Source organism: Lygodium microphyllum, chromosome 11, assembly GCF_053477565.2.
Source record: "Lygodium microphyllum isolate KBCC chromosome 11, Lygodium_microphyllum_v1.1.10, whole genome shotgun sequence".
In the NCBI taxonomy this organism is placed as follows: Eukaryota; Viridiplantae; Streptophyta; class Polypodiopsida; order Schizaeales; family Lygodiaceae; genus Lygodium; species Lygodium microphyllum.
Window position 1 is genome coordinate 79,545,665 of NC_141145.1, and position 21,857 is coordinate 79,567,521.

At 40.5% G+C, this 21,857-nt stretch overlaps 1 pseudogene; it reads left to right on the plus strand.

Moving 5' to 3' along the window:
* The first annotated feature begins 637 nt into the window (after nt 1-637).
* LOC148029006 (coronatine-insensitive protein 1-like) lies at nt 638-19,089 on the plus strand (annotated as a pseudogene).
* The last annotated feature ends 2,768 nt before the right edge of the window (nt 19,090-21,857 follow it).

Below are 21,857 nucleotides of genomic sequence, written 5' to 3' on the forward strand. Positions count from 1 at the left end.
TTAAAACTAGGGTGTGAGATATGCCTTACATATGGATATATGTTGAGGTTTTCTCTAGAAGTGCATGGGAGTTGGTTGAAGGATCATATTTGGGGGACTACTATGATGCTCAAGGGGCGAAATACAGAAAATTGGAGCATGCTGATAAGTGAGGATCAGATTGGCGCAAGCAGTTGTGGGCCATGCATAAGGATGAGATCATGCTCCAGCAAGCAGAAATTTGATATGGTCTCTAGACTCCATGGTAGTTTGATAGTGAACCTCCATGTGTTGAGAAAACCAGTAAATATAGCCAAAGGGGTTGGATCTGATACAGACAGGCACTGAGGAGATGGAAAGACTAAAAATGTAGATACCTGAGGGGAGAGAAAAACTGGGCGACAGCAGACTGTAGGCAACAATTGGAGAAGAGAGAAACTCTACAAATGCAAATGTTTGATAGGTAGCGATAGTGTATGATTGATGGCGACATCTCCAATTGATGACGTCAGCAAATAACACAAGCTTCAGAGTGCAGGCAATAGTTCTAGGGTATCAGGTGATAGCTCTTGGATGCAGGCGACAACTCACAGGTGGAGTCAAAAACTGGAATTAGGTGTCAGATGATAGCATACAACAAGGAGGTCTACTGATCGCAATGTCCTCCACGAACAGGGTGTGGGAAGCAGAGATATGGCTCTTGAAACTTGCAAAAACGAGGTTGAGGGAGAGTGGTGGGCTACATGTCTATTTATAGAAAGTTTGGGCACCCAAATTAGGGTTTGGCATGTGGGACATAGTAACTCTCTAGGATCGTGTTTCTTTAAAAAAAATAAAGTTTCTTCATTAATTAAGTGTGCTTTGGGGCTGTTTAAGTCAGGCTAATGCATTTTTAGCTCTCCAATAAGAGCATCAAAGAGGCCCAAAAGAGTAGGCGACAACTTTCCTAGGCCTTAGGAGAGTAGGCAATCAGTTCGTGGCATAGAAACAGCAAATACTAGGATCATTAGAGCTGTAGACAGCAAGCGACTACTGATTGGGGTAGGTCTTCATGAAGAAATTCTGAATTCTCTCTCCCCACCATTCTCTATCATCCTTCCGCCAATTCTCAGCCATTCTCAACAGATCTCGGCCATTCCCAGCAGGTTACAGCCATTAAAGGTGGACAGCATATGTGGCTACACAAAGTCTATCAATTTTGGCTTTCCAAAAACCCAATCCCTTGGACACATGGAGGGCCCAACCACATGGTGTCAAATAGCCAACAAGAGAGACCAAACCTTTCTCACCATTGGACAAGAAAGAAACTGATGATGAGAGGTTTCTTCACTCATCGTGCAAATTGTAATTTGTAATTTGCGCTAGTTTCCTTTACTAATGCGTGGCTTAAAGGGCCTTACCAAAGTGATTCTTTAAATTGTCCAATACAAATTGGAAGCTTCAATTTCGGGTGGCTTAAAGGGACTTGCAGAGTGTCAGTATTGGTGACCTCCTCACTCTAGCAACAAATTGCAAATCGTTGTCATCATTGCAGCTGAATGAGCTTGACCTAGAAAGCTTAGATGGTGTTTTGAGCAGAACAACAAGTCTATCTGAACTCGGAGGAGTTTCAGTGGGCTTCAACGATTATTTGGGTCAACATCATAGTGTAGCAATTAGTCTGCCGACAGGCTTAACTTCATTAGTTGGACTCTACTATATGGGTATGAATGAAGGAGATCTGATTGTGAATGTCCTGATCCAACCAATTGCATCAGGGTTGAAGAAGGTCGATCTGCTGCTTTCACTTCTTACTGTAAATGGTCATTGCCAGCTCCTTGCAAAAATGCTCAAATCTAGAGGATTTGGAGGTAAATTTCCTTTAGCTTGACATTGGTTTTTTCCAGCTTTAATCGGTCAATGAGTTTATATTATGTACAAGATCTTACAGAGAAGGATTCAGCTTCAAAAGCCTCTTCACCAACTTGTACAAGTTGCATTAATAATCAGTCAATAGTTCAAAACGTTTCTCTTTCAAATAAGAAAAAGACGATAAAATTAGAATACCTCCTTTCAATTGTGCTTTCAAAACTTTTTTCTCTGTGTCCTCATCTGAATGGAATTTGGTTAGTTTTTCATGCTAGTATCTACCGTGAAGAAGCTACTTATATCTATGGCTTAATTGCTCGCTAATCACTGTATCATGGAAAAGCTGTTGTATATAACATGCTGATTACTGTGCTACTAGATGTCACGTGGAAGAATCATTGTAACTTGTTGCAGGTGTTCAATGCTATTGGTGATGAGGGCCTTGAAGTCATTGCAAATAACTGTAAAAACCTGCGCAGGCTTCGGGTGGAGCATGGAGATTGAGACAGAGACACAAGAAACTCTAAACCACTTACTATATAGTAAAAAAAAGAGAATTTGCTAGTTAGATTTCCACATAACTAGAAAGAGTCTAATATAGGAAAAATCAAACTTTACTAGATTGCCAATCTAGAAACATAGTTTCCAATATAGAAACATTTTTCTAGTTAATTTACCATATAGAAAGCTTTTTTTGGTTAACTTACTATATAGGAAGTTTATTATCATAACTATCTATATAGTAACTTTATAAAAAAAGTTACTATATAGTAACTTCAGAAATAGACATTATCTATATAGTAACTTCATCGAAAAAGTTACCATATAAGAAATTATAACATATCACATCTATGTAGTAACTTTATCATATAAACTTAGCATATAGGAGGCATATAATGACATAATCAAATCTCATAGAATGTCATTTTAATATTTTTTATATAAATAATAATAGAAAAATACTTGATTTAAAAAGTGATTTTAATAAAGTAAAAGTGAATAATAGAATTTTTGCCAATTAAGTAGCAAACTATAATGTGAAATCCAAATTGTCCCTATTCTACTACATTAACATTATCTAGGCTTAAACTTCCAATGACTGTATCTTTTATTATAACTTGTTTTTGCACCATGAGCCACTGTACACTAAGTGCAACTTGAAGATTATATTTCTCCAATGCTTGCCAGCCAAGCAAAAGAAGCCACTGACCCATCATTGTTGCCAAACCTCCAAGAGCATATAAGAGTTGTCCACCTTCAAACAGGTGAGAAAAACTGAGAATGGCCAATATTCAATGGTGCACTTCTTGAGACAACAGAAAAACCCTAATTACAGCAGTACTAAGGCCTGATTTCAACAAAACAATGTTGAATATCTTCAAATTTGCTAAGATGAGGCAGAACAAAGTAGAGGAGAGAGAGAAATTCAATATGCTGCCAAGAAAGTGTTGTAACAGCAACCTCTGTTGTTTCAAAGATAAAAAATAAGGTCATGTGCTGGTTATTAGGATTCTACTGTCTAAAACCCTAATTTTTGCACCAATACTTGTCAATAACCTCGTTTTTAGGGCATCGTGTCATTTGCAGCCCTAGAATCTGCTCAACATCAAGTTGCCCTGCTATCCTAGCACCTATCCCTTACTCACAACTAAGTTATCCTTCAGATCTGCCCCCAAACAACCCAAAATGGGCGAAAAACAACCCAACATGGAAGATACACTTTCATGCAACCCAAAACTAATCCAAACTTGGCATTGATCAATCGAGAGGGTGGGACTAGGTCTAAATATGAGGCGATTCCTTTCCACTCCCTATTTCCTTCAAGGAAGGAGGTGACTCATTAGCACGTGAGTGGGATATGTGCCTATAAGCAACAAGGGAGGGGGGTCCCCACATGACCATATCAGAGGATAGAGTATGATTCTTTTGAACTACAATGCATAACTACCATGGCCTTTTTCAAAAATACTTCAGCAATAGAGAAGTGATACATGCTATGTATCATGCCAGACCTAACCTATGACAAAGAGGATACATGCAATGCATTCAAATATGTCCTCTGATGTTCCAAGCATTTTTAAGTTGTTACTTACAAGTTCTTTAATAGCACTACAAACCCTCCCAAGGTCACAAAAGAGATAGTGTTAAAGAGGCTACAGATACCATTAATCTTCCACTCAATAGAGAACTTAACAACTTCTAAGAAGCACAGGCCTAAACAATACTGGAATAGAGGTCCTGACCTTTGAAAAGTTCTCAATATCCCAAAAAAAGAAACTATGATCGGCATATACAACAACTGGAAGAATCAAAGTATTTGATGTAAAAATAGTGATTGAAGAGAAACCTGACTAATGTATTATCAAAATTGAAGCACTTTACACCTAACAGCTTTAAGTTTCTTCTCAATGTAAGGACTCACTAATGCTATCTCAAAATAAAACTTACCAAGCTTGTGCAATGTTGCAAATTAAAAAGCAACAGCATCAGGATATGAGATCCCATTTACATTATGTGTGGCAAGGTAGGACTCAGGAGCATGTGTTTGTATTTGTCATGTCATGGAATCCAAATGGCGCTGGTCAAGGAAAAGTTGCAGTAAATGCAAGAGACTCAAACATGAAAATCTGCACAATACCATCACTACATGGAAAAGCAATGTGCAAACTTGAAATGGCTAAACCATGGCCTTGTCGAACCTACAACAAGTAGTTAAAACTATCGTTGATGTTTGCAGATAGGCAACCATAGAGAGATCCTTGCTTGCATATCAAATGATACCTTAAGATTAACCCATTTTTTCAATGCAAGTTCACAATGTAGAAGGCATACTATTCCTGTTGAACATCATATCTGTCAACCACAATCCTCAATTCACTAATTATTCTAAATTAGTAGCAGAATTGAGAACAGTGCCAAACAGAAAAAGTTGGTTAAAGCCTGCTTGGGCATGCCTGTGCAGGTCAAGGCATAAACCGGTTGGACATCTCCATCTCGTGAATCTTCTCAAGATGTTGCTACCGCAAAAGAATTTTCACACAAACTACCAAGATGAACATTTCTCCCATCTTGGACAAGACCAGGGCCTATTCCAGATCATTGATGTCTTGCATTTGACCTAATAGTCCAATGTTTCAAGTGATTAGCACCTGCTGTAACAAAAAAACTTCCATCTGAAGCAACATGAATCCCACTTTTTGGCATGGATATAGTTGTTGCTCTGACTTTGGCTATCAATGCTGCAGACTTGAAATCCCAGAGGCAAACTAAACCATCATATGGAAATCCAGCTGAAGCAACATATTTTCTTGGGCACCAAAGGCATCATAAAAATTCAGCTAGAGTTTCCATATTTATTCCTATTAACATATATGTTGATTTTATTATTTCAAAAACATGTTGCACTACAAACTTTGGCCTCCCATATTGATTCAAAAGAACAAAAACTTAAATCTTCTGATTCACCCTCATTATTTTCTAGAATGGTCTTTGCAACCTTGGCATGTGCCCAATGCGGCAACAGGGACACATTGAACTTAAATGCAGGAGTTGTACTACTTGCAAGCTAAGGTCCAGTAGTAACAAGAGTACCAGAAGCATCCAAGTCTTGTGTCTGAGACTTGTCACGTCTCAAGGGGTTTGAAGAAGTATTGTTTAGTTTCCCTTTTGAGTCAGAACTACAGCACTTCCACATCATCTTAGTCAGAAGATTAGGAAGCCTCCAAACAAATATGCAACTCTCTCCATTGAACTCTTTGAAAACCATAAATTAGCATCACCAAGTGAAAAAGTTATAGTAAAGAAGCCAAGGTCAGCATATATACAACTCTAAAGGCCACCTTAAACTTATTGATATTAGCCGCTTGCAATCAGGCATGAAAGCTATCCCTATTATTACTTCAGCATGACCTTGCCCCAAGGATAAAATGCTTCCATCTGATATGTTATACATGTGCATGCTCTTATCAGAATGTGATCAGAGTACTTATGACCCACTAGGATCAATGAGAACCTACCACAGAAAGGGGAAAAAGACATCACAAACTATGATGACAAATATTGTACACAAACTCAATGTCTTAAAGATCAAAAGTAGCAAATCTGCTGATAGAAAAAGTGAGATATAAAGAGATGTGGCTTTGCCAATTATCTTCAAGTGGTCAACCTTAAGAAGAACAAGGTTCAATCCTTATTATATTGAGCTTTCTTATTTGAAGAGAGGAGAAATCCTTGTAAAAACAACATCAATTTGATCTTATGCACCATTTGTAAAACATCAAAACACACATACCTTTTTTGCCCTGTTATTTACACCATCTGACAATAAATTGAGCAAGTGAAAACAAGGAATTCATTGTTCATACTTTTATGGGCTCACCAACTTCTCCTTCTGGTTTGAAGCATCTTACAGACTTCCCACTAGCAAGATTGAGCATGTTTAGCTTCTTATCCTGAAACCATACAAGACAAATAACTTAACATATTAGCCAATCATGTTTCAATATAAAACTTGTGGTAACCTTCCATGAAAAGAACTTCCAACCTATCCAACAGTTACTACTATCTTGTTGTATGGATCAATATCCATATCATAAACTATGCCACGAGAAGCCATTTCTTGATGATAATGTGTACTCTTGATGCCCTCATCAGTTGGAAAGAATATAAACGAAACAATGTATCATTAGCTAGAATAAAGAATTTAAACGAAGCAATGTATCATCAGCTAGAATATAGACGCTCATCAATGGAATAACGAACGAGGACGATCATCATGAATCTGAGTAAAAGTCAAGACATTAAGAAACTCTCACAATGAGTACCCTGAATTACTACCATAGATAACAATTAGCTTGAGAAACTACTCTTGAACTCAAAACATGACCAAAACGAGGCAAATTGTAAGCCAAACGAAATGCACACATATAAATATATTAGAGGATCAACTTTACTTTACCTTAAACGATTCCTTCCTGAAGTTTAGTAGTAAGTAACTATTAGCGTTTTAGAATAAGAAAAAGCAATGGAAGCAGATGCATAGATGCGCACTTCAACCTCTCCGTTGGTCGCTAATCATATGCTCTGTATGCTCGCAGAGGTCCTGATTTCGTTGTCATCGCTCCTTCCAAGCATGATGGAAATGCTACAGAGACAGAAGTTTACAAAGTTGGATAAGAGTGCCTAAATGGAGTGGCAAATTCCTTAGGTGGGGAATAATGTATTGGCTGTTGCCTCAGACTTGTTGCTGGAAGAAAAGGCATGCAGCCTTAATGTCATAAGCCTAGATGGCAGGGGGTTGTTCAAAGATCATCAAAAGACGGAAGGGAAGTGCACTGTTGTTCTTCAGATATGGGTTCCTAGGTGTATCCCCATAAGCCCACCTTACATGCTTGGTTTCAAGCAGACATTGTCATCTTCTCTTCCGGGAGACATCAGGATTACTGCTTTGCGTGCCACTTCCAGCATCGTGTAGTCATTTTAAATCCCACATGAACGAGAATGCTTTCAGAATTTTACATGTAGACCTTGACACTGGCACTGAGATTAGGTTGCAGGATGAATCACAATTCCTTGCCAGGCAGCACGTTGCAAATGGCAAATGCAAATCAGGCAAGAAAGTATGCCTGTGATGCGATCATTTCCTGGACAGAGAAGGTCTGTGAGTAGACTCTCACCCATCAGTTTAAAGCTCACAGTCACAGCAACAGTCTAAGGATCATCAGTCAGAATATTCGCTGTTGGCCTCAGAACTTCCAAGCATTTCGTTTCATCAAAGTTCTCCATGGCAGCACTTAAAGAGTCCATAAATGCCACATAAAGTGTTGCAGCTCAAGCTACTTGTTGAGGCTTTGCTTCCTTCAAGCTGACAGGTATAACCTCAGCCAGAACCATCCATATCATACAGCCTGCTGCAAACCCCATACACGATGGAAGGAATTTTTGAAATGCTTCCGCACACATGAAAGCAGGAACTGCCACCAAAGGCTGAGGTAAGGAGGTGAAAATACTGCAAAGCATGGCACTTTGAGCAGAGGTGAAAATACTCCAAAGCATGGCACTTTGAGCAGAAATGCCACGAGATGCCAGAACCATGGTCACAGCCAATCCTTTTGGAATATTTTGCACTGCATGCAAGTGTAACCATAATCCCCTGCGGAAGCCCTCTAGGGCCAGCAAACGAGACTCCCACTCCTGAACCCTCACCAAAAGAGTGCATTTTCATGATGCCAATCACCAACATCATCTTCTTTGCATCAGCTCCTTTGAGATTCAACATGCTAACCTCACCATATCTTTCCAGAAATTTCTGACAGCAAATAATGAAGAATCCTCCGGCAATGATGCCCATAACAACCTAGGTGCCTCCACCGTATCAGGTCGAAGCTAGCTGCTAGCATTACACCTACAACAATACCATTGCATATCCCAGCCCATTGTGCCTGCAAGTCCATAAAGAAAAATGGCAACGCACCTAAACCTGTTGTCCCTGCCATGACGAGGGTGAGGAGGGCAAGAGTGGATACGACCACTCTTTTAGGCCCCTTGGATGCCGTCTTGGTGATACCACCATCGTGCAACCTCTCTTTCTGCACCTTCGCTGTGACTCCTGCTCCGTTGCCATAACTGATTTTGATACTTGGTCTGTTGCTTGCTGCGAGTTGCTACGAATCCACCTGCGCAGAACCGATGCCACGAGTGCTAGGGCTCTCCTGGCAGCTTACGACAGAAATGAAGCAGAGGAGAAAGGCCATCCAGGAGGAAGGCGCACGATCCACGGCCATGCTACGAGAGGAATATCCATGAGGAGTCCTGCACTGCTGTTCCAGATGCGAGTGGCATGCCGTGAAGGATCAAGGAATGGCAAATGCAAGCCGATGGCCGATGGTACAATCGATGATGGCGGGCTACTTGTGACTGTTGCAGCCACACACGTGCACACACAGACGGAAGCAGCGATGCCACGCCCCAGGGTGGAGGGGGGGCTCGTCGAGGTGGGCATCGTCCTCCTCCTTGTGGCCGTGACGATGCTGGGAGGTGTCATCGTCTGCGGCCATGGCAACAGGACAGGGGAGGCAGAACAGGGCAGGCAGGGGCAAGGGTCAGGGGCCCTTGACCTGCTTGGGGCACATGACCATGGGAACGGTCCCAGCGTCTCTCTCTCTCTCTCTCTCTCTCTCTCTCCTTGGGGCACATGACCATGGGAACGGTCCCAGTGCCTAAATGGAGTGGCAAATTCCTTAGGTGGAGAATAATGTATGTTGAGATATCGAGCTCCACTCGTGATACGCCAGGGTGACCGTTGAGTACTTATGTCACCGACTTGTCAGTTGCAGACGCGGTTGGTACACCGCCGATGAATAATAGCTACATGATAGCTATCCTTATCTACTCTAGTTCGTGGCTCAGTTAGTATGCCACCTTAGTTAGTTGAGTTTGGTTTGAGACCCATACATAGGGTTCTTCTATTTCTTTGTACTTGAGTTCTTTTTGGCTTACACAACTAAGAAGAGGAAAACTGTTTTCAGCCTCCACCCTTGTGTGTCTTCCCCCATTGTGCAAGCAAGAAAGCTTCAAGCGAGACTCCTTCCTTCTCTCCCACAATCTTGACATGGTATCAGAGCCTTGTTCGTGGTAAGGAGCTCAAGAAAGCAAGCCAAGCTCGCGGTGGTCTGGTAAGAGGAGCAGTGTTGCTTTCATTTTCTGTTTTGGGAGCAGATCTCTGCAGGTAGCACAGCCGGAAATTGCAGGAGTGCATTGTCTCAGGTTGAGACGCCCTTCGCGGTGAAGCAAGAGGGCAGTATATGCTGCAGGAGAGGCCTTTAGCCCTTGGCGACCTTGTTTTTTTGATTTGAGGCCATTTCGGGGCCTGTTTTGCAGACGGAAGTTTTCTGCACGCACTCAGGAAAAGACTTAGTTTTATGCTGTGCAGCCACTGTTCTACAGGTCGGTGAAAAGTTACTGTAGAAATTGCATCGTATGCTTGTGCGCAGAGACATTGGGAGTTTCAGAATCATCCTTGGTTCCTGTTTATGCAAAATCGTCACTAGGAAGTGACTGTGTGGTCAAATACCACTTTCGCCAGTTTTGCAGATTTGCCCTTGTGAGGGTGAAGCTGTGTTTTTTGCAGTGACAGAATTTCTTGCAGTATTCTGTAATGGCGTCTGATTCTCTTTCACAGATTGTCACTGAAAAGCTTGACAAGAACAACTTCCAGGCATGGAAGTTTAGAATGACGAATTTCCTTATGGGAAAAGGATATTGGGAATTTGTTGCAGGAAATGAAGAAGAACCAGTTCTTCCTGATGTTCCCAATCAACAACAAATGCAGGCATTTAAAACATGGCATGAGAGAGCCAGGAAAGTTATGTACTGGCTGTCTATCAGCATTTCAGACTCTATGATTGTGCATATTCAGGATGCAAGTACGCCAAAGGAGGCATGGGATACTTTGTCAAAAATGTATAGCACAAACACGCAAGCCAGGAAAATGCAGCTCAAGCAAGAGTTGCACAATGTGCAAAGAGAAAATATGAGCATCAACGACTACCACATGAAGGTGAAGAAGATTGCAGATGCACTTGCTTCCATTGGGTCGCCAGTGGAAGATGATGATTTTGTTTCCGTGACCTTGAATGGTCTAGGAAAGGATTATGCACAGTTTCGGACATCCATTTCAGTTCGTGAAAGATTTCCTGATTTTGAGGAGTTGATTGCTCTTCTAATTTCTGAGGAGCAGAGAAATGGTGGTGCATCTTCTTCAGGAGGAACTTCAAAAGAAGCTGTCTTCTACTCAAATGCTGGAAGAGGTAGAGGCAGAGGTAGAGGAGGCCGATTTGGAGGCGGTGGTAGAAATCAGAATATGCAGCAAACTCAAGAAAACCAGTCCTATGGAGGAGGACGTGGTAACTCTAGAGGCAGGGGGAGCCAAAGAGGTCGTGGTGGATGGCAAAGAGGTCAAAATGCAAACAGTAATGTTGAATGCTACTACTGTGGCAAAATGGGTCATATGGCTAAAGACTGCTATAAAAAGCAGAATGACATCATGAATGGAAAACTGCAACAAGGGAATTATGCATCTTCTAGTAGACAGGGTGATGACAGAAATGAGCATTTGTTCATGGTGCAGCACATGAACAATTCTGTGACAAGTGCAAAAGAAAGTAATGATGTATGGTATGTTGACTCAGGTGCATCAAACCACATGACAGGTCATGCAGAATGGATGGAGGATGCAAGGAAAATGGAAAAACCAGGATTTGTGGAGACTGGTGATGATACTGCACATCCTATTGTGCAGATTGGAAAAATTCCCTTGTCTATGCAGGATGGGAAAAAGAAATACCTGTCCGATGTATTTCATGTCCCGAATCTCACCAAGAATCTGGTTTCTGTTGGTCAAATGGTTGAGCAGGGCTTGCAGGTCAGATTTAATCCTCATGGATGCTTTGTTGAGGATATGAAAAATAAAGGTCGCTTGATAGCAAAAGGAAAGAAGAAGGGCAGAATGTTTACATTGGATGCAGACATGTCTGAATTGAGTGCAGCAATGTTTGCACATGGGACCGGTGTAGTTGCAGATATTGATATCTGGCATAAATGCATTGGTCATGTTAATGTACAGCGACTTAAATCAATGCAGGCCCAAAATATTGTTGCAGGATTGCCAAAATTCAAGGTTGCAGAAATGCATAAGGTATGTGAAGCCTGTCAGTTTGGAAAACAGGCAAGGAAACCATTTCCTAGACATGTTCAAGAGAGTGAGAAGCCATTGGAATTAATCCACTCTGATGTGTGGACTACTAAAGCTGCATCTCTTGGAGGCTGTCATTATTTTGTCACTTTTATTGATGACTATAGCAGAAAAGTTTGGGTTTATTTTATGAAAAAGAAAAGTGAAGTTTTTGGGCATTTCAAAACTCTTAAAGCTATGGCTGAAAAAGAAACAGGTCTGCAAATAAAATGCCTAAGGTCAGATGGAGGGGGAGAGTACCTCTCAAATGAGTTTGCAAAGTTCTTGCAGGAGCATGGCATAAAGCATCAATATTCATGCAGTTATACCCCACAACAAAATGGAATTGCAGAAAGGAAAAACAGGCATATTGGAGAGGTATCTCGTGCCATGCTCAATGAAAAAGACTTGCCAGATTTTTATTGGGCTGAAGCAGTTGCTACAGCAGACTACATAATGAACAGGACTCCCACTGCAGCAATACATGGAATGACTCCAGAGGAGAGGTATACTGGTAGGAAACTAGATATTTCTCATTTGAAAATTTTTGGTTGCATTGCCTATGTACATGTGCCAGATGAGCTGAGATCCAAGTTGGATCCAAAAGCTGAGAAGTGCATCTTTATTGGTTACTCTCTGCACCAAAAAGGATATAGATGCTATAACCCTTCTACTCGTAAGTTTACAGTGAGCAGAGATGTTGTTTTTGATGAGATGAGTAGCTGGTATAAACCAGTAAATGTGATTGATGATGTAGATGCACAAAATGGTAATGCTGCACAAAATTCACAGCAGCAGTCACAAAATATTAGTGGACCTGGAGCGTCCTCTAGCAGTGGTTCACATTCTTCGCCATGGACAGGCAGATTGAGATCAGGAGAATCTTCTCAAAGTAATGCAGATAGTGGTATGCAGGTATCACGAAAAGGAAAAGAGAAGGTTGATCAGCCCATGTTTGATGTGAATGCAGGTCACTCTTATGTGGATGGTGAATCCAGTGGCTCAGAACAGAGCATTGATGATGAGTTGGGTATTCCTTCTATTGTTACACCTGGAGTAAGGAAGACCAGGGATGTTTTGAGAGCACCTGGGAGTGAACCTACTTTGCGCAGGTCTACGAGAGCTAGGTATCCTGTGGATAGGCTGAAATATGATGGATTTACAGCCATTCACTATGCATATATGGTCAAAGTGATACAGGAACCAGAACCCACTTCTTTTGAGCAAGCCATGGGAAAAGAAAAATGGGAGAAAGCCATGGATGAAGAAATGGATGCCTTGGAAGCAAATGCTACATGGGAATTGGTACCTTTGCCTAAAGGTAAAAATGCAATTGGCTGTAAGTGGGTTTATAAGGTGAAGCACAATGCGGATGGTTCTGTGAACAGATACAAGGCAAGATTAGTAGTCAAGGGGTATGCACAAACATATGGCATTGACTATGAAGAAACATTCAGTCCGGTTGCAAGGATGGCAACCGTAAGAGCAGTCATTGCTATGGCTGCATCAAAGGGATGGTCTTTACATCAGATGGATGTAAAGAATGCCTTCTTGCATGGTGATTTGCAAGAAGAGGTCTATATGGAGCAGCCACCAGGTTATGTGCATGCTGTTCATCCTGAGTTTGTTTGCAGGTTGAAGAAAGCCTTGTATGGCTTGAAGCAAGCACCTAGAGCATGGTCTGACAAGATAGGACAGTATCTTGTCACTATTGGCTTTCAGATTTCCAAGGCAGATTTCTCACTTTATGTGAGAAAAACAGAGAAAGGTATTATGCTACTTGTCATTTATGTTGATGATTTGATTATGACAGGTGACAGTGATGAAGATATCCTTCATGTGAAAATGCTATTGAAGCAGAAGTTTGAGATGAAGGATTTGGGAGAGCTGCGTTATTTCTTGGGCATTGAGGTGATTAGATCACTAAGTGGGATACAGCTCTTGCAGAGGCAGTATGGATTGGACATGTTTTCCAAATATGGGATGACAGGCTGTAAGCCTATTTCAGTTCCTTTGGAGCAGAATGTGAAGCTGAGCACAGATGCAGGTGAGCTTCTAGAAGACCCTACTATGTACAGACGCATAGTAGGAAGTTTGATTTATATGACTATTACTAGGCCAGATTTGAGCTATGCTGTTGGATTGGTAAGTCAGTTTATGCAGGCTCCAAGGAAACCACATTTGGATGCGGCTAGACGCATACTTAGGTATGTGAAGTCCACATTGCAGTATGGACTATTTTATGAGACTGGGGTTCAGATACAGTTGCATGGATACACTGATGCTGATTGGGCTGGTAGTATTTCTGATAGACGATCTACCAGTGGATATGTGTTCTCTTTTGGGAGTGCTGCAGTGACTTGGAGCAGCAAGAAACAGCCTACAGTTGCCTTGTTGAGCACAGAGGCTGAGTACAGGGGTGCAGCAATGGCTGCATGTGAGGTAGCTTGGTTGCATAAGCTACTTTATGATATGCATCAGTCTACAGATGGGCCAGCTGTCATTTATTGTGACAACATGAGTAGTATACACTTGGCAAATAACCCAGTCTATCATGCTAGAACAAAGCACATTGAGGTGCATTATCACTATGTGCGAGAGAGGGTTTTACTAGGTCTTATTGATCTAGTTTATGTTAGCACAGAGGATCAGGTAGCTGACATATTCACGAAGGCATTGGGCGCAGAGAAGCTGCGCAAGTTCAGAGACCTGCTTGGTGTGCAGGAATTGGGATTGAGCTCGAGGGGGAGTGTTGAGATATCGAGCTCCACTCGTGATACGCCAGGGTGACCGTTGAGTACTTATGTCACCGACTTGTCAGTTGCAGACGCGGTTGGTACACCGCCGATGAATAATAGCTACATGATAGCTATCCTTATCTACTCTAGTTCGTGGCTCAGTTAGTATGCCACCTTAGTTAGTTGAGTTTGGTTTGAGACCCATACATAGGGTTCTTCTATTTCTTTGTACTTGAGTTCTTTTTGGCTTACACAACTAAGAAGAGGAAAACTGTTTTCAGCCTCCACCCTTGTGTGTCTTCCCCCATTGTGCAAGCAAGAAAGCTTCAAGCGAGACTCCTTCCTTCTCTCCCACAATCTTGACAATGTATTGGCAATTGCAATCAACAAGTGCAATATTAAATTTTGTATCGGTTTGTTGGCTTATTTTGGAGCTTTTGTGCGTACTTTGGAGTCATGTAGTTTTTGGCATCACCTTTCTAATGTTCTAGAGCATTTGTGCATACTCTAGAGTGATGTAGTTTTTTGCATCACCTTTCTACTGTTCTAAAAAGGATTATCAAGATCTTTTAGCTATGGGTGAGCTATCACATTTATACCAATTGCTTCTGTGAATCTGAAAAGGATTGAAGTATGTATTCTAATAAGGCGGTCAATTTTGTTGATCCTTATGAATTTATGGACAAAAGAGGAATCGAGTTTGTGAAATATGAAGTGCAATCCCTAGTAATGAGATTGTTTAGGATGACACAAAAAGCTTATGTGGGGGTGATGTCCATGATCACAGAAGAGGAGGCGAGTAGAAAACAGTGACACTCACCTCTGAAATGTTGCCAAAACATCTCAAAGCTTCAACACCATGTCCATGCTTTGCCTATCTCTAATGATCAAGCCACTCCAAGAGTTTGTGTTTTGGTACTGGGAACTTGTCAAACACTTCTTTTCCTTTTGCGAGTGCAACACACTTGGAATACACATAGAGTTGGGCAATACCACATAGATGTCATTTTTAAGAAACCTTATCTTGATGATATCTATATGCATCATGTTGCCTCAATGGAGGTCCTACAAAGCTTCTTTGGCTTGATAGCTAATTAGGTAGAAAACATGCGAAACCCTACTAGCCATTAGTAAAACCTCTTGTTCCACACTATCTTTCATGTGCTATATACCCTTATTCTTCTAATCCCCACTGAAATCAATAGATTGCATGCTATCTTTTTTCCTATAACATTTGCTAATGTGAAGGGTTTCTAATCTATAAGAGAGCTATATCATATTCAAAGAACCAGATAGAAGCTTGAAGAAGAGTTCAAATTTTAAAAAATTGTGTGCACAAATGCATCTACAATGTGTGAATGTGTTTACACTCTTGTCCAAGAATCGTGGAAATTTGGCCTTATATATTACATAAGTGCATAAGGTAATCATGTGCTTCAATATATCTAAGTAATCGAGTGGCTAAGGTGTTCTTTTAGTAAAATGCTATGAGCCATAATGACATGGGATAGCCATTTTCTAGCTTGCCATCCTAGACCTAGCTTATCCTCAAACCAACCCACATCCCAATCCCATCCACTTATAAGAGCCCTCTTTGATGGTGACAAAGGAGGGAAATTCTAGTCCACATCCCCATCCCCATTCCCAAAACCATCCACATCACTATGCTATGAGCACTAAGTAGTAGAGTGCGATGGTGGTATAGTGTCTAAGTATTATATAATCATGTGCTAATGCAACCTAGAGTGATTCATGAGTGCCTAATGTGGCCTAAATTGCTGAGTGAGGTTATTGTCATAAAAAAATGAAGCTCTCAATGTGGTCAAAGGGTGCCTTGTGATCAAGGGTAAGAGAGTGGAGATGGTAAAGTGAGTTGAAATAAAGTGCAACTATGTGACTATGTGATTGAGTATGTGCACGTGGAAGAGTGTGCTTGAATTTTTGTCTAATTAAACATGTGGCCAAAGTGCTCCAAGTAGTTAGGACGATGTGCTTCAAGTGATCGAGTTCTCCAATGTGGCTAAACAATCATGTGGCCTATCTACATGGTAGTTGAGTGGCCTAAGGTGCTTAAGTGGTTGGGTGAAAAAGGCAATGTGTGGTCCGCATGATGAAGAGGGAAAAGATAGTGTGGTTCAAGGGTACTAACCAATGTGGTGAATGCTCATGCATAGCCATGGTTGATGCAAATATATACCCATACAATATTGATAGCTTGTAGATATGTTGCAAGATGAGACTCATGTAGGTACTTATGATGTAGGGGAGATGCCATGTACACCTCAACCTATAGCCAAGTGAGAAAAATGCTACTCGATGCAATGGGAACAACACTCCACTTGTCAATAAGCTAGTTACTTGTGCACAAGTGAGAGATCAACTTCTTCAACTAATCTTGCTAATTCTCAGTCCCTTAAGATAATCTATGAAGTATGTGGTGTAATATTTTAGTGGTTCACTACACCAATACTTCAACCATTACTTTGCTGTTATGATCATAAAACATGTGTAAGAATCAACTCGATGGTATCAGAGTGATGATTGCAATGGAAAATTGAGCCAAATTAATTACAAAAGCATATTATAACTAGCAACCAGTGTAAATGAGGATGATTCAATCGCACTCGAAATGATTAGTTCTAACATAAGCCTCAACTTAGCTCTAATCTTTTATTTTTAATATTATAATTACAATTAATTAATGAAAAATGTAATGAATATGAATAACATAAAAGAAAATAGAGACAACAATGCACTCTAAATAGATGAGTACAATCGCTTTAAAGCTAAAGCATATAAATAGCTTTATGTGATAACAATCTCCATAATAGTAATAATTTCACATTGCACTCCACTAGTGATCAATATTACAATCATTACATCTCTATACTTGTCTAGTTATTTGCTCACCAAAAGTAAAACAAATTACTTGCCTACTATTGTTTGTCTAGCACAATATGATCATCACACATATAAAAAGTTAGAATTGTACTACAATAGGCCAAAATTAATGAGAATCCACAAAATGACTAAATACAACTTATTTTTATAGAAGTAACACATGATGTATAAGCCTATCTTACTCTCTATATTATTTACCTTAAATTAGAATTAGACTCAATATATACTAGGCTTATACTACATTAAAGGTTAGTGTTAGGGCTAGGCTCGTAGTAAGATAGAGCTTAAGCTTAGGCTTAGGTTTAGATTGGATTAGTAATATAGGAAAGGTATATGCATAGGCTCCTCATACAGACTGACTGATAGAGGCTATAGAGTGGCTAGACATAGGTATGTCTAACATAAATACACAAGGGGTAGGCATAGGGTACACATTTGGCAAGTTAGGCAAATACTAGGCATACTATAAGCCAATCCTATGTGTATACATAGTCTAAGCATATTCTAGGAAGAGTTTAGACATAGGGTAAGCATATGCTAGGAGCCAACACCTAACACAACCCTATCCTATTCTATGGTTACCTTGTGCCTAGAAAATGCCAGATATAAGTTGTATTCTTATGCATAGCATATAATGTTCCTACTTTATATTATCGAGCCAATGCCTAACCTAGCATGTGCTTATCCTAAGCCTAATGTATAAGCTAGGCTAGATATAGGCTATGGATAGGCTAGACTAAGCATAGGCTACACAAACTAGTGAGTATAGCTATAAGTGTGGAATCGAAAGCTTAGCTCATGAGTAATATACAAATGTAAAATTCAAATAAACTAATATTTATTTACTAGTTTTACCTAGCAAAATTGTGAATCTATGTTAACTTGAAAGACTATCCATAATTTCCTAGTTAGATGATAATACTTGCTAGTTATGACTAGTGAAAACAAAAATTTCCTAGTTATGTTGATATTGTTACTAGATATACAATAACTTACTAGATAATGTTACTAGATAAGGCTTCAACTTTCTAGATACTATCTAGAAAAAAGGATTTACTAGTTAGAAGAGATTCGTGATGACAAAATTATCTAGTTATAACTAGAAAATTCTACATTCTTCCTAGTTTGGTTGCTATTCTTCCTAGTTATAGTGTGAACTTTCTATATAGTAAGTGGTCTAGAGTTTGTTGTGAGATGTACAGCCAGGCTTTGTAACTCAAAGGGGTTTAACCTGTGTTGCATTGGGCTGCCATCATCTCGAACACATAGCACTATATGTTTCTGACTTGGATAATACTGCTTTGGTGGCAATTGCAAAAAGCTGTTCAAAGCTCAAGGATTTTCGGCTTGTAGTATTGGATGAAGGGAATGACATTACCGAGCGTCCTCTGGACAAGGGATTGCGGGCCATAATGCAAGGATGCCCTGGCATGCAACGCTTTGCATTTTATGGCAGGCTTGGCTTGTTAACTGACAAAGGCATGGGAGACATTGGAAGGTATGGCCAGAAGCTGAGGTGGGCCTTGTTTGGATTACCTGGTGAAACTGATACGGGTCTCAGCCTCTTTGCTGATGGTTGCCCTAGTCTTGAAAGGTTAGAGATCCGAGATTGTGTCTTCACAGAGGCTGGCATTACGGCAACAATTTTGAAGATGGATGCTTTGAAATGTCTGGGTGCAAGGTTTTGCCACAACAGGTACAGGAAAGGATTTGCTGCCTTTGAAACCAGCTTCCTGGAATGTAGAATACATCGCTGCTAAGGATGTGCCTGAGGAGGTGGGACAGCCGGCACAGTTTCTGGCTTACCGCTCTTTGGCTGGGACTCGGACAGATAATCCACAAACGGTTGTCTGCCTCGATTGATATGGTCGTGGATTGCTTCACATATGTGATATTCTTACCGAAGTAAAATGTATATGCTGCTGAAATGTGCAGCAGCTCTTCTATCTCTATGCATCTGCAAAATACCCTTCTTTTAGAAAACAGAACAGGAAAGGACTCTCTGATTGCATCATAAGAATTTCTCGACAGCAAATAACCCTTCCTTCCTTCCTTTAGCTGTTATGTGCTCCTACCCTAAGCAAGGAAGCTACGCTGTGGTCCTTTGTGCAAGGCAGAAGTAAAGAATTGGTTGTTATTTACTTGGCAGGCCTAATAAGGGATTTTAAAGCCTGCCTCGTCATGAATCCATGTGTTCCGATCATAGCTGTTCTTGTTCAGATCATAGCCGCTGCACCCTGACCAAACAGAGGATAGGGGTTGCAAATCAAATCAAGGCCTACATTTGAATGGTTGCCCGATTTTCGAAATTACAAGGGCAATCTTAAGAAACTTCTCATTTGATACAAGGTAATGTGTTTTAGTAGATATCTATACATGTTTCTATCTGAAGGGTTAAAGATGCGACAAGCTGCAAGGTAATGTTTTTTAGTAGATATCTATACATGTTTCCATCTGAAGGGTTAAACATGTGACAAGTGCTTGAACCAACTTATGTCATTTGGCATCCAAATATTTTGTGAGCATGTTTTAATAGCCAGAAGTACCCTTAACATGAAAAACTGCAATAACTTGAGGCACTTGGAACTTGCATAGCAGTAGAGCAGCTTGTCTGTTATAGCAATACAATCAAGAAACATGGTGACTTCCCTTGATGGCTTTTTGGTGAGGCTATGCCCACGCTAATCTTGTGAGAGTATATAACAAGCCCTAGATATAGTCAAACACATTTCGACGTGAGCTATCGACTTCCCCAATACATAACAAGCCCTCTTTGCAAGCAACCCACTGTAGAAATTAACACCTGTCACGCCAATGACCTGAAGGGCTAGCTGGTTTATGCCAGCCAAGATTGTGCACATTCAATCTTGATTTGCCTCACAATGGCGGCTGAGAATAGATTCACTATGGGGCCCCTTCTTTGGTTGAACTGGAATGGGGGGCCCTGGCTGATTACCCTCGTTCCCTTAACAAAAAGTTTTTTCTCCATCCCCGCTCCCCATGGCGACAACACGCTCGCGTCAGAGCCCTCTACCTTTGGTTTTACTATGCACACTCAGGTACTTCATGTATACAGAGCTAAGGTATTGTTATAATAGATTACGACACACAATGGTTATTCTAAGTGATATAGATTATGCATATTATTATATGGAATAACTAATAGGTACAATGTCATGAGCCTAACATATATATCTGATGGATTTGCGTATGATATAGATTTGTTGCATCATACATATAAATAATAGACTAATACATTCATATAATTCACTTGTACATTTGAATTAATCATGTAATTGCTTACACACAAAAAGAGATAAAAATCATATCTGTATGATGTATATATTGAGGCAAAAAGTCACCTATATGTATCATTATGGAGCCTAATGACCTTAGCTTTTTTCTTCCTTAGGTGGCTTGCTATAGTTACCCCATCTAGAAGAGGCATTCCAATGTTAAGATGCTAGTGGAGAGACATTCCAATGTTTAGATGCCAAGGCCCAATGGCAAGAATAATGTTATGGATCTCTAATTATATAATAGGTCATGGGTGCCATTCCTTCACATGAAGTTGTGTGAGGGGGTTGACAAATACTTCATTTCTGGGGGGGAATAGTTTGCCAAGTGCATCCACAAACATCAAAAGACAAATTTATTAGAAGTGAGAACAAGGGACCTCAACACAACCCACTAAATTCTCATGGTTAGAGCAAGTACGGTATGTATGATCTCTTATAAAATGCCCTATTATTGTTGACTTCTATAGGCCAAATTAATTATGTGCATGAAGTAATCGTTTTATAGCTCTCATGTGCTTCTCTTTTTCACGAAAGGATGAATGTAGGATCGTCATACGTAGAAGGGGTGGTACAAGGAACAATGATACATAAATGGGGGGTGCAAGGGTTAGGACAATTGTATGTAGAAGGGGTGGTTCAAGACTAGGATCCTCCCATTCTTTTAACACACAGATATTGACTAAGCTGATGGTTCTTTAGCAAAATCAAGTATGTATAAAGTTTCATCTTCACTTCATACCTCAAAAATCCTTTCTATATATTAACCAAAGGTAAGGCTCGAGTATCCCAAACCAAGGATATTACTCCAAAACCTATGTGGCACGAGGAAGAGAGGAGATAACTTTTATTTTAAAAATCCATTCTACTTAGATTTTGATAGGTGAAAAGAGATTCATGAAGATGTTTTTCTTACCCTCCACCCCTCTCTCTCTCTCTCTCTCTCTCTCTCTCTCTCTCTCTCTCTCTCTCTCTCTCTCTCTCTCTCTCTCTCTCTCTCTCTCTCTCTCTCTCTCTCTCTCTCTCTCTCTCTCTCTCTCTCTCTCTCTCTCTCTCTCTCTCTCTCTCCTTGATGTGAGGGGACTCCTCGAGGAAGAGAGGTGTGTGGCATGTAATAACTCGCTTCATCATCCCCCCAACAAACCTTATTTCCCTCATGTTTGATACAAAGTGTCCAAGACTGCAAGGTCCAAGACATAAACAGTTTAATGGGACTTTTCCACTCACCTCCTTACACTTCATCAGCACCATTCATGTGTTTGCTAGGGCCAACCTTAAAGCACCTCTGCTACACTAACTACAAGAGTGGTACCTAGATGAAGGCATCCTTGGACTTTACCATGGCCATGGTGAGGTTAGTCATTA